This window comes from Alexandromys fortis, unplaced genomic scaffold (assembly GCF_014885135.2).
Source record: "Alexandromys fortis isolate MF-2015 unplaced genomic scaffold, M_Fortis_MF-2015_v1.1 scaffold_97, whole genome shotgun sequence".
In the NCBI taxonomy this organism is placed as follows: Eukaryota; Metazoa; Chordata; class Mammalia; order Rodentia; family Cricetidae; genus Alexandromys; species Alexandromys fortis.
The window spans coordinates 3553075-3562869 of NW_026067981.1; positions in this window are offsets into that span (position 1 = coordinate 3553075).

Genomic DNA, 9795 nt, shown 5'->3' on the forward strand with positions numbered 1-9795 from the left:
ACCGCCAACCTGTTAAGCTTCAGTTGGGGAACAGGGTGGAGGGGGGAGAGGTGGAAAAGAAAAGGCCCTCTCCTAATTACTCACTGGGTCAGGTGGGAGCCAGCCAGGCTTTCCCATTGGCTGCCGTGCCTACAGTAGACATTTAAGAAGAGTACTCCATCCAAATTATCCGGCTTTTATCTTGTTGTACCTGAAGAGGTCTAATCGGTGTATTGAGGACCATTTTCCCGTTAATTAAAATTATTCCAGGCCCAGACTGCAACAATCAGGCAAATCATGTCTGTGTATAAATTGTGGCATATGGCACCTATAGAAGAGGAGGTGCCTGGGTGAACCGTCCTGAGGGAGTCCTCCGCTCAACTCCCTCAGCCCTGCTCTAGCAACCTGGACAGATGCAGGGAAGCGTGGTCTATGCTGAAGGTCAAGGGCTCTGTGCCAAGATACAAGCTTCTCTGTGTGCCATGCTCAAGAAACTGAAGTCAGGAGGAAAGAAAAGGACTGAGGGCCTCTTTCTGCTAGGGGGCTCCTTTGGACATCTCCCTCCTGGCTGATCCCGCTCACAGTAACAACGCCTGAATCCAGAATGCTAATTTCTCTTATCTCCAGTCCTAGTGGAAGGGAGGGGGAAAGTGGTTTGCACCAAATTATTTTAAGAAAAAGTCTGCCCCTCGTGAGTGAGAATCAACTTTTTACATCGTTAGGCAGACTGATGCTAACCCTTGTTTCAAAAAAAAAAAAAAAAGGTTCCCTTTTGGACAGCCATGGCCATGCTATCCTCCCAAGGTGAATCCCCCTATTTCCTGAGAGGATGCAGTTAGAAGAAACAATTCCTTTCACCAAAGATACAACACAGTGTTAGTGGTGGGAAGCTGGAAGCCGTGCAGGGGACAACCCAAGGCAGCCGAAATACCCCCAATCCCCTGTCGAGCCTGGGTACAGGTTTTCTTGTTGCTATGAAAGAAGAATGTCAGAGCAATGGAAAATTAAAGTGGAAAGTTTAGGGAAGAAGACCAAATGTGGAGGATGCCAAACACGAACTAGGTGCCAACTAAGTGCCACACAGGAGTGATGGAGGAGCGACACTTTCTCAGAACTACCAATCTGAAAGAAAGAAGCAATGGGAAGTAGTGTGGTGACCAAGCATGGTAAGAATATGAAGATTGTGGAAAACGGTGACGTGGTGGAGAGAACTGTGCAAGGCACGGTGGGGCACCCTGATTCAATGGTGTGCTGGAGAAAGGCTTCTCAACAGTGACTGAAAGGGACACGGGGAAAGTTTGGAGAAGAACCTCCAGAAAAGGAACCCTAACATGGCAGCCAGGACTTGGGCCAGGCAGGAGCCTACCAGAGAGCAGGGTAGCAGAACACACTGGTGAAGAGAAGGGTGTGGAAATAAGGAAACCAAGAGTCTAGCATGAATAGTTAGTCCATTTCCCGAGACAGGGATGCAGAGGGAGATGGTGAGTTAAGCAGAGCCAACTTCAGGTTGAAAAAAAATCAGTGTTTCTATTCTATCCTACCTTGGTGCACTGTGTTTATCAGCCATAGTTTTCTTGTGGACTCTTTTTTAATTTTTTAGAGATTTATTTATTATGTATGTGATTGTTCTGTCTTCTGATATGTCTGCAGGACAGAAAAGGGTATCAGATCCCATTATAGATGGTTCTGAGCCACCATGTTGTTGTTGGGAATTGAACTCATGACCTCCAGAAGAGCAACCAGTCATCTCTCCAGCCCTCTGATGGACTCTCTATGGTATTTTAATATAAAATCATATCATCTGCAAATAAGTATCCTTTTTGTGGTTGAGACAGGGTTTGTCTGTGTGACAGCCCTAACTGTCCTGGAACTAGCTCTGTAGACCAGGCTGGCCTCTAACTCACAAAGATCCACCTGCCTCTGCCTCCTGAGTGCTGGGATTAAAGGCGTGTGCCACCACCCCCCAGTCAAATAAGTATACTTTGACTTCATTCTTTCCTATTTATCTTTGTCTTCTTTATTTGTCTAATTGCTTTAGCTCAGACTTCAAGACCTTATTGACCAGGAATGTAGACAGTGGACATCCTGATCTTGTTCCTGATTTTAGTGAAAATGTTTGAGCTTTCCTGTTTAGCATAATACTGGCTGTGGATGGCTGTACACTGATTTTATTATGTTGAGATATGATGTAGGAGGTTCTTCTGATTGTGTGTTGCTTTCATTGGTTGAATAAAGAGACTGCCTTGGCCTTTTGATAGGGCAGCCCTTAAGTGGGCAGAGTAGACAGAACAGAATGCTGGGAAGAAGAGAAGTGTGGCAGACGCCATGAATCTCCAGCCTGAGATGGACATAGGTTATAATCTCTCCCAGTAAGCCACAACCTCATGGTGCTACACAGATTATTAAAAATGGGTTAGATCAAGATGTGAGAGTTAGCCAATAAGAGGCTAGAGCTAATAAGCCAGGCAGTGTTTTTTTTAATATTTATTTGTTTGTTTATTATGTATACAGTATTCTTCCTGCAGGCCTCATTACAGGTGGTTGTGAGCCACCATGTGGTTGCTGGGAATTGAACTCAGGACCTCTGGAAGAGCAGGCAATGCTCTCAACCGTTGAGCCATCTCTCCTGCCCCAGTGTTTTAATTAATACAATTTCTGTGTGGTTATTTCGGGGGTTAAGCTAGCTGGGCGACAGGATGCTGCCCATTCCACTTACTATAGAGATATGTCCACTGCATCTCTAGATTCTCCAGGACTTTTATCATAAAGAGATGTTGGATTAACTGATAAATGAATGTTTTTAATGTGGCACATATGTGCAGTGGAACACTCTTCTGCCATAAAAAGAATGAAAGGCTACAATTTACAACAAAAATAGATGGAACTGGATGTGTCCATTGTTTCATTTAGATGAAACAAGTCATACATAGTCTCACTTTCATGGATAATTGCCTTCATCATGGTGAAAACTGTCCTGAGAGCCTGTGCTCTTCCTAGAGTTCAAAGCTACCCAAAAGGAATCCTTTCTCAAAATAAATAAATGTAAAAGACAATGAAATAAAACTTGAGTTGATTAATTAATATGTTTGACCTTGCTGAGATGCACATTACCCTTGATAGAGAATTAGAAGTTGAGTTAGTAGATACATGGATTGCTGTGGGATATTATTGTTCTTATTCCTTCCTTACAATTTGCTGCACATGTAGAGCCTGAAACAACATCCTTTGTTATCTCATAGTTTCTACAGTTCTGAAGTCCAGAAAAGTGTAGCTGGGTTCCCTGCTCTAGGCTCCACACGGTACAGTTAAAGCATATCACTGAGGGTGGGCTTTGAGGTTTCAAAAAGCCTACACCATTCCCAGTTGGCTCTCTCTGCCTCCTACTTGCTGGTAAGGATGTAAGCTCTCGGCTACTACTCCAGCACCATGCCTACCTGGTGGATGGATGAGATAGATAGATAGATGGATGGATGGATAGATGATAGATAGATAGATAGATAGATAGATAGATAGATAGATAGATAGATGATAGATAGATAGATAGATAGATAGATAGATAGATAGATAGATGATAGATAGAGAGATGATAGATAGATAGATAGACAGACAGACAGATAGAGAGATGATAGATAGATAGATNAATTTGCACCCATGAAGTCACAACAAATGGCAAAACCAGTTGACATGCCAACAAGGATGGGGAAATCACACAGGACCCCACCCCTAGATGAAGAGTTCTAGGCAATCAAAAATTGGAGAGAGAGAGAGAGAGAGAGAATGTGACAGAACAGGATGAAGGTGTTGCTCCTCTATCTGATGACTTGACTTCTGACTCACAGGCTCAGCAGGGCTCATCGTTGGAGGTGGGGGTGAGGTGATGCACTGTTAATTAAAGTGTGCCGTCTAGCTGATACCTGATAGGACTGTCATGTCCTAAGGTACATAGTGGTCCATGTGTCCAACTTAAAGGACAGAAATTAAAAGGCACGCAACCTGAGCCCACGAGCTTGAGCTCCCCTGAACTGTGCTGCTCCCCAGGCACACAGCAGGCAGAACTCACGTCTGCACATTCAGTCTCTGCAGAAACCTAACACCTCCCTCTCTCTGAGCCAGCACCACCAGGAAATTAACACCCACCCAGGTACATGGACAGAATTAAGCTGAACAAAAAGACAGCTGCTCTTACCTTTCTTTTTTAATCACCAACACACAGCCCTGGGGATTACTAGCTTTGGGGTGATTTGGGGAGGATTACTCTTTCATTAGTGGCCAGGGTCAGTTCCAATATAATGTCATAGGAGCCTTTTAAGATAACCTTTAGGATAACCTCCCAGGCATCCCTGTCCATGTGTGAAAGGTTAAATTTTGCAAACCACAAGCAAACTCACTACTCATCAGTAGTGTCTGTTAGTTTTCAACAGACACATCACACAAAATTATTTCTGCTCTGAGTTTCTAGGTGTCTAGAACATTATTCTAAATCTTGAGTGTAACCTCTAATAATAACAAGAAGGACTGGGAGCTAGACAAATGGATCAGTAGGTGAGAGCACTTGCTGTTCTTGCAAAGGACCCAGGTTCAGTTCCCAGCACCTCCATGGAGGCTCACGAACATCTGTAACTCCAGATCCGGGGTACCGATGCCCTCTTCCAGCCTCTGTGGACACTGCACACGTGTGGTACACATACACACATGCAGGCAAAAGGCCCTTACACATAAAACAAACTTTAAAAAGAAGGAATGAATTCAACTGATCCTCTATGTAACAAAGTTAAAAGAACTTTGACTCCCCTCTGGTGTAGGGAGTACTTCTGAATATGTATTGCTTTTATTGGTTAATGGATAAAGAAGCTGCTTTTGGCCAATGACTTAACAGAATATAGCCAGGCTGGAAAAGATATAGAGAGAGAGTAGGCAGAGTCAGGGAGAAGCCATGTAGCCCCCCCCCCCCCCGGCACAGATGCCAGATGGAACTTTACCCTTTACCTGGTAAGCCATAGCCATGTGGTGATATACAGATTAATATAAATGGGTTAATTTAAGATGTAAAAACTAGCCAATAAGAAGCTTACTCTGTGTCTGGCTTCCTCTGTGTCTGGGTAATGACTGCAGACTGAAACTTCCCTCTTCCCAGAATTCTCATTGTCCCGCCTCTACTTCTTGCCTGGCTACTGGCCAATCAGCATTTTATTAAAATACAATTGACAGGGTACAGACCATTGTCCCAAAGCACTTTCCCCCTCCCTTTAAAAAAAAAAAAAAGAACTCTGAATCTAATATCCTTTGTTCAGCTTTTTGTCCAGACCATTATCCATAACATCTTGTAACCAACACTCTAAACAAAGATAAATATCCATAATCTATTTTGGGGGTTTGTGGGTGTAGCTTTCCAGGCTACTTCCTGCTGATTGGGGGTACTGATAATCTTATGAGGACCTAAAGAAAATTTAGAATTGTGATCAAGTCCTGACTAAGTATCCTGTGAGGCTTGATCATTTAAAGTCTTTGAACTGTTCTGGATGAAGAACTCAGACATCTGGGCCATCCGCTCCTATCAGAAATATACCAGCCCACTTGGGTGTGGTCTCTTATGCTATAAATGCAGCTGTAAAGCCTGTGCTCTCTCTCTTGCTTCCAGCTCTTGCTTCTGTCTGCTAGACTCTGTTCCTATTCCCCATTCATGCAGAGGACTGTGATCTAGGACGGTGATCTGCAATTCTCCCCTAAATAAATAACACTTTATTATACGTAATTCTGAACGAGTGTGGGATTATTTTGAAACTTCTGCCATCATTTCAGGATTTCAACTTCTTTACTAACTTTTCCTTCCTGTTGCTCTCTCGTCTGTGTTTCTGATCTTCTCATCTATTTTGCCGACCTTTTTCTTTATATTACTCCTTTTCTCTCCAGAACCTGATCTTAATTCCTTGTCTTCTGAGTCGTCCTTTTTCACTAGCACCCTTTTGAAATCTTACCTGGAAGTTTACCTATTTCAGGATCTTTGGATTCAGTAGCTGAAACATGATCTTTTTGAAGAGCCATGGTGTCTTGTGTGTTGGTTCCTTTTAACACTGCTGTGACAGAAAGCTGACATGAAGCACCTTCCTCGAGGAAGGCTCATGGTTTGAGGGGATGCGAAACCATGGCAGTGGGAGCATGAAGCTGCTGGTCACATTGTATTCAGTGTCAGAAAGATAAATGCTGGTGGTCCTTAGGTTAATTTTAAGCTCTAATTTGTTTGAGAAAAAGACCATATAGCAATTTGTGTGTGTGTGTGTGTGTGTGTATAGAGGTAGGGAGTTTAAAATACCTACAATGTGTACTACACACTAAGACATCAACTTATATTTGTTTGGCTAAGTGAGTCCCAGAGAAAGACATGAAAAAGAGACAACACTAGATTTGTTAAAGATCATGATGCTACGTTTATTGGCGAAAAGAAACAGGGGAAAAAACTGTGAAAGGGAGAGATAGCCCTCTAGCAACACTCTTTCTCTTTGAAATAAGTTAGCAAAAAGAAAATATTATATGAAACAGATCCTTAAGATAGATAAGGCAGTGCTCAAAAATGTATTTTTGAATACAAAAATTCAGGTATGCAATCAGTAACATTCAAAATCAACTACAGCTACACAATTATAAAAATGGTTTCATTTGTTTTAACAAAGTGTTTTAAAGTTCACTGTATCAGAACAGGTACAATGTTCTGAAGGCATACAAATTCACCATGAGCATTCTGGATTTGGTTCATTGCTGTGCAGTACACCCAGGTGGCCAAAGCCACAAGGATAAGAGTGCCTCCATCATAGGCCTCTTCTGCACGCCCTCACTATCGATTTCACAATAAAATTGAAAAGGACAGGCAGGGCTCAGGGGGCTATTTTTCCCCCCTTTCCTTATTCAAATTAAGCAAACACAATAGAAAAGGCCAGAGAAAAAAACGCTGGACATTTAACAGACAAGAGCCATGTGCAAGAGCCCAAACTTGAGACTTCATTTGATTTTTTTCCTAATTTTTTAACATAGGGTCTAATGTACTCCAGATCCTCCACCACCATGGCCAGTGCATGCATTTCCAGAGACTGAACCCAAGACTCCATGCATTCTAAGCAAGCACTCTATTACATGTGGTGATATTATTCTGAGTACACAGCATACATTAGTGTTAGTTAGGATGCCATGGGTTGACCTCTCTCATCTTTAACAGAATCTCTATCTACTGGACCTATTTTTCTTTAGTTTCAGATCAGCCAACCTGCAGAAACTCACTTTGTACATGTCCAAGCCTAGCAGTCAGTTACCAGCTCCTGCTAGGATGGATGTCATTTTATGTCGTCAGCTTATGTTACTAAGGCTCTGCCACACTGCAACGGAAGCCTGCCACGCTGATGGCACAGCTTAAGCAGTAGCTACTTCAAGTGCTTCACACTTCGTCACAGCAGGACTGGAAATGCTCAAGGTGGAACTATAAACCCCACCCTGAACGGAGATCAAACAAACTCCACTGCACGTCCCTGCCTAAAAACACGCAAGATCTCAAAATACCATAAAATCATGAATGGGCAGGTACTTCAAGATCACCTCCTCAGCACCCTTTCCCTAAGCGATTGGCCTTCCAGATACAAAGAGCTACACAGACGTGGGCCTGCACTGAATTTCAGCTACGGCTCCTTCACTTTTAAGTGGATGTTTTCTGCACACATACTAAACTTAGAAGAAAAAAAAAGAACTAAAAACAAAACCTGCCACAAGGAAGGCCTAGCAAATATCTTCATGCTGTTTTTAAACACTGGCCTTCCTTTTTTAATTAGCGGGAAATCAGTTTTAGGCGTGGTTGTCAATGTGAAGTGTGTGTAACTTCACATTCTAACGAGAAGAGTAGAAGAGAGAGAAGGAAGAGTAAACAGAGGGTGGGCGTAAGGTGCCCACCGGAGAGGAACTCCACAGCCCTCGGGTGCACCTCAGTTGCCCAATTCATTCCACCAAGTCTCATCCCGTACACTGCAACACTCGTCACCTATGGGGATAGCAAAAACGAGACCCAAACCAGCGCAGCCTCCATGCTTCAGACGCTGCCCAGCTGCTAATTATCTACTGCACTAGGGCATTAAAAAGTAATTTTTATATGGAATGCATTTCTTGATTTCATTCCCTACTCTCTTGGCCTACAGTGACTATGTGGAAGGAAGGTGGCACAAAGTCCCCATGAGAGTAACACAGATACCCAGCACTGAGACAATCTCCACGGTGAAAATGCTGAGCGGGGAGTGGGATTTCCCCCTTCTCTAAGACAGGATGCCCGGAGTTGGGGTCCGAGCAGCAGCCAGACAGAGGAGCAGGAGAGACAAAAGCTTCCTCAGGGCTTGGACTGTGAAAAGGGAAGCCTGTCAGCCTGCAAGAGAGATAATTCAGTGAGCAGGAATCCACCTTCACAGTGAATAGTCAGCCTGGGGTAGAGAGGGCCACGGGGACCCTAAGCTACTCTCCTGGCCCAGAAGGCACAATGGTTCTGAGTGCCGCACTCTACTGACCACAGCCCAGGGAAGACAGCACTCGGGCCAGAGGCGTCCCAAACCTGGAAAGCCAGCCAGCCTGACTGAGCATCACATTCCCCTCTACAAAGGTCACTCAGCGGTTTTCATCACTCCCCAAACACAGTGGTGCCCCTTCACCAGGCAATGGACTGAGGAGTATGAAGGAGGGGAGAAGAAACAGACACTACCACCAGTCAGCACCAGAGACCCTAATTCTCCACTTCAGCCTCCCTCCCTAAGTTGCTTCTGATCAATGCTGTTGGCCTGGTACAAGACGTTAGCAGATTTGAAATGGATTTCTTCCTTCCACAGTCCAGTAAAGGCAGGAGAGGAAACAATCAAAGGATAAGACAACTAAAGAAGAAATCTGGAAGTCTGGAAGATACTGGAGGATGATCATCCAAAAGCTGCTTAAATGTGTCCAGAGTCAAGCTGCTGTGGCAAACTGGCCACCAGCTGTCGATTATCTAAGACACAATCTCCCACTGAGAGCCTTCTCGCTGATACCCTGCTGGTGGGAGCAACTAAGGCAGCTACTGCTTCGTGGTGACGGAGGCGGTTTCTCTCGCCTGGCAGTCAATGAGATGATATATGGCAGATACACTGGTTCAGCGATGTACCAATATTAAGTATGCTAAGCAGATCGCTGCCCCAGCATTCATCCCACCAGCGTTAGGGGTCATCGGTTATTGCACAGACCCTCTGCTTGGCTCCCTACCAAGCACGTGATATAGTCATCTGTCCCTGCCATCCTCCCACAATCCAGCACGACTTGTCAGCCCACTATTTTGAAACAGGGAAATTGAGGAACCACATTAGGAAACTTCAAAGGACTCAACCAACATGTGACCGGACCACAGCTCACACCCAGATCTGCCCACATTCACACAGTAATCTATTCAGCCCTTCTAACATCTTTGAAAGGTGCTCGGACTCAAGTCCAGTCACTTAAAAGGGCATGGAGGGGTCAGCCTTTCAGGTTCATGACTCCAGGATGGTTGGAGCGTGAAGCAACAAGCCTAGCCTCGTGTCAGCTACGCACCACAGGGACCCTTAAACTCCCCATGTCCCTTCTGACACCTAAGCCCTTCTGAGACCTGAACGGATTCCCAAGGCTCCTAGGATATGAATGTGCCTCAAAAAGCCAGAGGGGAGTACATAACTTTCTTTCCTGACTAAAGAAAGGCTGAAGACCTCACAGGTACCTCAGCAGCATGGAAAGAATCTGGAGTGGCTGGGCTGCCCTCTGCCCTAATCCGTCTATCCATTCTTCTCCATCTCA